Raw genomic sequence first — 5,642 nt, 5'->3', positions numbered from 1 at the left:
ATTCTATTTGTTGTTCATTTGCTCACTAATTCCATGTTTTGTAGCCAGACATTTGTGCTAATTGCATGTCCCCGAGTTTTTATTTTGTCTGACAGTAATGAGTACTTTCTATGTGCTAAAAACACACTTCTAAGCCCTTTGTGTATGTTAACTCATTTAATCCTCATAACCTTATAACAATTCTCTGAGGTAAGAACGGCTATGCATCCTTATTTTTCACATGGAAAAGTGAAGCTATCAAAAGGATAAGGAAATTTTCCCAAGCTTACATAGTTGGCAGGTGGCAGAGCTGGGATGTGAACTGTATAGTCTGGCTCCAGAGTCTAGAGTTTGTAAAGTAGTCACTTAACTTTGAAGACCTTATGGTTTTACTAGAGAGACCTATTATGCAAACAATTGCATATAAATACAAGGATTTTTAAAATATTGGTAAGCTGATCAGCACAGTGCCTGGTGTGGAATAAGCCATCATCACGATATTTATGGTCCTGATGCTGTTGGTATCAGTGGAAGCTGCTACAAAGCACAGCTGGTGTTTAAGGGAGGCATGCCTGGAGGTGTCAGGAGCACTTTGAAAAGGAGGTCTTACCCCAGCATGAGGTTTAAAGGATGTAGGGAGTTTTCCAGAAAGGTTTCCACATGGAGGAAACTGCATGTGGAAAGAACAGAGGCAGGAGAGAACATGGTATGTTCAGAGAATTAAACCGTACTTCTCTGTGGCTTGTGTGTGAACCATGGAGAACAAGTCAGCTAAGATTAGGTCAGGAAGTAGGCAGGTGCCAGGTGGTGAATGGCTCTGTGTAAACGGGGACAGGCTCCTGTCTTCTAGTGCATGTCACTTTCTGAGCAATGCCCTATATTGTCTGAGTGTTTAATGTCTCCACCCTATGCTGCAACAGGCACATGTGTACTGGAATGCAAGCACCTTAAGGATGGGGAGCCAGTCTGTCTTATTCACTGTGACTATTCCAATACTCAGGGCCCTCCCTACAGCAAGAGCTCTTTAAACATTTGTTGAATTAATTAATAACTAAACCAATCATTGTGCTCTGTATGGATGTAGGATTACTCATGAGATGGGATACTTTCTGCGGGTACATTGCCTTACTTTAGCATAATCTTGCTTTGTTGAAGAATCAAGGTAGGTCACATTGAATGAGTGGATTCGTCTAAAATAGGATAATTTTGAGATAATCTTTTCTTTGGAGGCCAAAGATTACTTAACAAATTCATACCTAGTTTATTTTACTTTCGACTCCACATTTTAAAGCTCAGTCCCTTCTCCAAGAATGTCCTATGACTTCTTCAGAACATTTTGGCCATCCTTCAAGTGCTTCTTCCCTTCAAGATGTATTTATGCCAGGATTCAGCTGGCAGAATGGAAGTAAAATAAATATTGGTAACTGAATGAAAATAATGATTCTTCTAGATAATGCTGCCAAACCTAAGAAAAAGTAACTTGAGAACATAATCTCAATGTGGGCTTATATTCCTATTTGTCAGGTGCCTGTAGGGTTTGGTTAAAAAGTCAGAAGACACATCTGCTTAAGGCCTCTGTCTAGAATTTGGCACACATTTAAACAGGGCTATTTCTTGGTGATGACATAAATAGCAAGATGAAGTAAGACACATTTTTTTTTTGTAATATTGTCAGAAAAGGCAGCTTCCCAAGGAATCAGAGAATGCTTGAAGGGTAGCGACCTTATTTCCCTCCTTTGACAGGCAAAGAAAATGAGATCCACACAAGGGAAGTGACTTGCCCAGGGCTGGAGAGCTAATTAGTGGTGGAGCTGGAACTGTAATCCAGGTCTCAGACTCCCAGGGCCAATTCTCTTTCCTCTGCATCATTCAGCCTCTGGAGACATTAGCTATAACTTCTGAGAAACATATTACCTCTTTCATCATTTCTTGGTCTTTTTGAAAATATTGATGATCTCTCTCTGCATCTTTCCTCTGTAAGATGACCTGGGAAAATGCCATTGAGGGTAAATCTTATATTACATTTTGTTGGCAAGTCCCACTGTCACCAGCCTGTCCCCAACTTGAACATTTCACCAAAAGTCTGAATACCCACGTTTCTTACCTCCAGCTAATCCCCTTTCTCCTTAATCAGATTTTTCAAACTGTACATTTGTGTTTACATCCTCTAAAGCAATGAATTTTTTTCCCTTCCTATAATCTGGAAATTCTTTTTTTGTTGTTGTGTTTGTTGTTATTTTTAAGAAAACTTGAATATATCAGATGGACTTTCTGGCTCCTTAGAAACTAGTCTGGTAGGAGAGTTGATTGGATTTGCCTAAAGCATTTCCTCATTAGTAGCCTGTGTGCTGCTTTTTCTTTCAAATGTCATCTGGCCAACCCAACAAAGATTTAATTGTGGCAACTTGGAGCCGTAGCAGACTTGGGCTTTACTGAATGCTCTTTTGAAATCTTCACAAGTGCCTGTCCTTCAAATGAAAAACACAAACATATTGAAAGTGGCTTGGTGGATTATTGGTTTGAAGACCACTTCTTAACTTCTCTCCGCCCCTTTTCTTACAACTGAAGATTGGAATTTTAATTGCTAAACCACAGCTTTTAAATCACGATGCCCAAAAAGGGCATGGTTTATTAATTAGTTCTGATTACTAGGCACCCTGAACCTGGGCCTGGCTGCTTCTAATCAGTTTCAACAGCTCTTTGCCTGAAATCACTGCCGGTAAGCACATAGAGGTGTAATTATGCAGACGCTAGTGGTTCAGTTCTGCCAGGTTAAACCCTCTATTATGAATACATATTATAGTGTCTTAAAAGGCATTTATTGAAATGCCATAGTTTAATAGTTCAAGCTTACAAAATCAAACTGTCTCATGTTAAAGGCAACAGCCCCTTAATTGGATGTTTTCTCCCAGCACATAAAAATATTGACTTAAATACACGTGCACACACACACACACACACAAAAATTTTTTTTTTTCAGAGTGAGAATCAGTATTGCTTCCTGATTGAACCTAAGGACTCTAGGGCCAGTCTGCCTGGATTCATCTCGTGTTTCTGCCATTTTCCAGCACTGTGACTTGGCGAATGACCTAACCCCTCTCTATTGTAGTGTCTTTGGTGAAAGGGGGATGATTATAATGCCTATATTGTTGTGAGGTTCAAATGAGTTAGCACACAAAAAACATTTAGCAAAGTATATGGAACATGGTCATCATTTTTTAACTGATTGCTCTAACACATTTATTTGTATTTATGTGTTATAAAATCTATTTATGCTAAGTCCTGAGAGAATTAGGAATGCCTTCCTCTGGAAAAAGCTGAGTTGTCTCCAGATATTTATTCTCTTCATTTTCCACAGTAATAGCCACCTCTCCGTACCATTTTTAGCTGGCTGGACAAAGAGCTGTCAAGAATTAAAAAAAATTATTTTCCACCTAGAAGTGGCCATGTGAGTAAGTTCTGGCCAGTGGGTTGTGTGTTAATCCATTTTGCATGGCTATAAAGGAATACCTGGGCCTGGGTAATTTATAAAGAAAAGAGGTTGAACTGGCTTACGGTTCTGCGGCTGGACAGGAAGCATGGTGCCACCATCTGCTTGGCTTCTGGTGATGCCCCAGGGAGCTTTTACTCGTGGTGGAAAGCAAAGGGAGAGCAGCACATCATATGGCAAGAATGGGACAAAGAGAGAGAAAATAGGGAGGTCCCAGACTCTTTTAAATAACCAGATCTCAAGTGAACCAACTGAGAACTCGCGCATTACCAAGGGGATGGTGCTAAGCCATTCACAAGGGATCTATTCTCATGATCCAATACCTCCCACTAGGCCCATCTCTAACACTGGAGATTACATTTCAACATGAGATTTGGAGGGGCTAAATATTCAAACCATATCAGGTTGTAAGCAGAAATAGTGTGTCAATATCTGAAAAGTGGCCTTAAAGCAAGAAGGATGGTGTGTTTTTCACTTCTTTGTCCTTCCTAGTAATGGGAATTTGGTTGTGATGGCTGGAACTCAGCAGCCATATTGGATCATTAGACAGCACACCAGGGATACAGAGCAGTCAGGAAGCAGAAGCCTGCGTCCCTGACAACTTCAGGGAGCAGAGTTGCCCTAGCAGCCCTTTTCTTTCACTCTAGACTTTTGATAAATAAATAACAAACTCCTGTATTACTTAACACACTGATGTTGGCTGCCTATTGTAGATAAATCTATTCTTAGGCAACACCTTCCCTTCCCTGAATTAGATGATATCCTAACTACTTTGATTGCCAGGTATAGAAATTTTAGAACACTAACACAGAGAACCATGAAGGTTTCACACACTCTATTTCAGTTAGAGCCACTGCTTTACCACACCCAAGCATGGCTACCCTTCTTTCACTCCCTGCCTGGGGCCGCTTAGTCTCAGACCTCAACTGGTGATTGGAGACAGGAGTGCTTGGCAGTAGAGTTATGTCCACAATTGATAGCCAACCCTTGTGAAAATGACTTGGAGTCTCTTCCAGCAAGAAGGGCCATCTTGACCATTTTATTACTTCCTCTGTACCAGAAATTATGGGTTCTTGGAGAAATCCAATGGCAATCTTCTTTTGCTTTTTTTTTATTATACACAGTAACAAACTTCTCCATTTTCTATACGTATCAACAAAAATCAGAACTCCTGGACAAAGGGATTTTAAGAATGGATGTGTGGATGTTACTTATTCTCCCTCAGGATAGATATGAAAAAAACTACCAGGACCTCAGTATATCTTCTTTAGGAATAGTGATGATAGTATTTTAGCCTCATTTAATTCCTTGAAATTGAAAATTTGTTTTCTGGAGATTTCAAGACTCATTTAGGGATTTTGCTAAGATTTCCTCCCAATACTAGTGAAAAGCAGAGGTGATATCTAAAGCTCTCAGAAGAAACACAGGAAAACCTAAGCCATTACCCTATCCAAAGTATAAAGAAGAATGACACCTTATTTCTATTTTTCTTGGTGGTGAAGTTCACAGGCATTGTTTAGCAAAGCCAAATTAGGTTTCTTGAACTTATAGGTTGGTGTCTTGGCATCAGGAAAATTATTTGGCTCTGCCATATTCGCTATACCCTACCTTTCTGAGGGTCCAGTTAAACATATTTAGATTTTCTTACTTTATCCTTCACGTCTGTTCATCTGTATCCCATATTTTCCATCTTTTTGTATATTTGTGCTACATTCTATAAAATTTCTTATCTACAGTTCCCTAATTCTTTCTTCTGACATGTCTATCTGTGGAAGTTTCAATTCTGGTAATATTACTAAACATTCTGTTTGGTTCTTTTTATCACTATGTTAAATCACTTTTAAAGAATTTCTAGAAGATTCTCTCAAGCTTTCATTTGTCTCTGTAAACATACTATAGCTTTGTAGTATGTGTGAGACTTACTGCTGTCAGGCTGGGTGTGGTGGCTCACACCTGTAATCCCAGCACTTTGGGAGACCCAGGCAGGTGGATCGTGAGGTCAGGAGATCAAGACCATCCTGACTAACATGGTGAAACCCCATCTCTACTAAAAAAATACAAAAAATTAGCCGGATGTGGTGGCGGGCACCTGTAGTCCCAGCTACTCGGGAGGCTGAGGCAGGAGAATGGCGTGAACCCGGGAGGTGGAGCTTGCAGTGAGCCAAGATGGTGC

Source organism: Mandrillus leucophaeus, unplaced genomic scaffold, assembly GCF_000951045.1.
Source record: "Mandrillus leucophaeus isolate KB7577 unplaced genomic scaffold, Mleu.le_1.0 Scaffold133, whole genome shotgun sequence".
NCBI classification, from domain to species: domain Eukaryota; kingdom Metazoa; phylum Chordata; class Mammalia; order Primates; family Cercopithecidae; genus Mandrillus; species Mandrillus leucophaeus.
The sequence above is the reverse complement of the archived record's forward strand: the minus strand, read 5'-3'. Positions refer to the sequence as shown.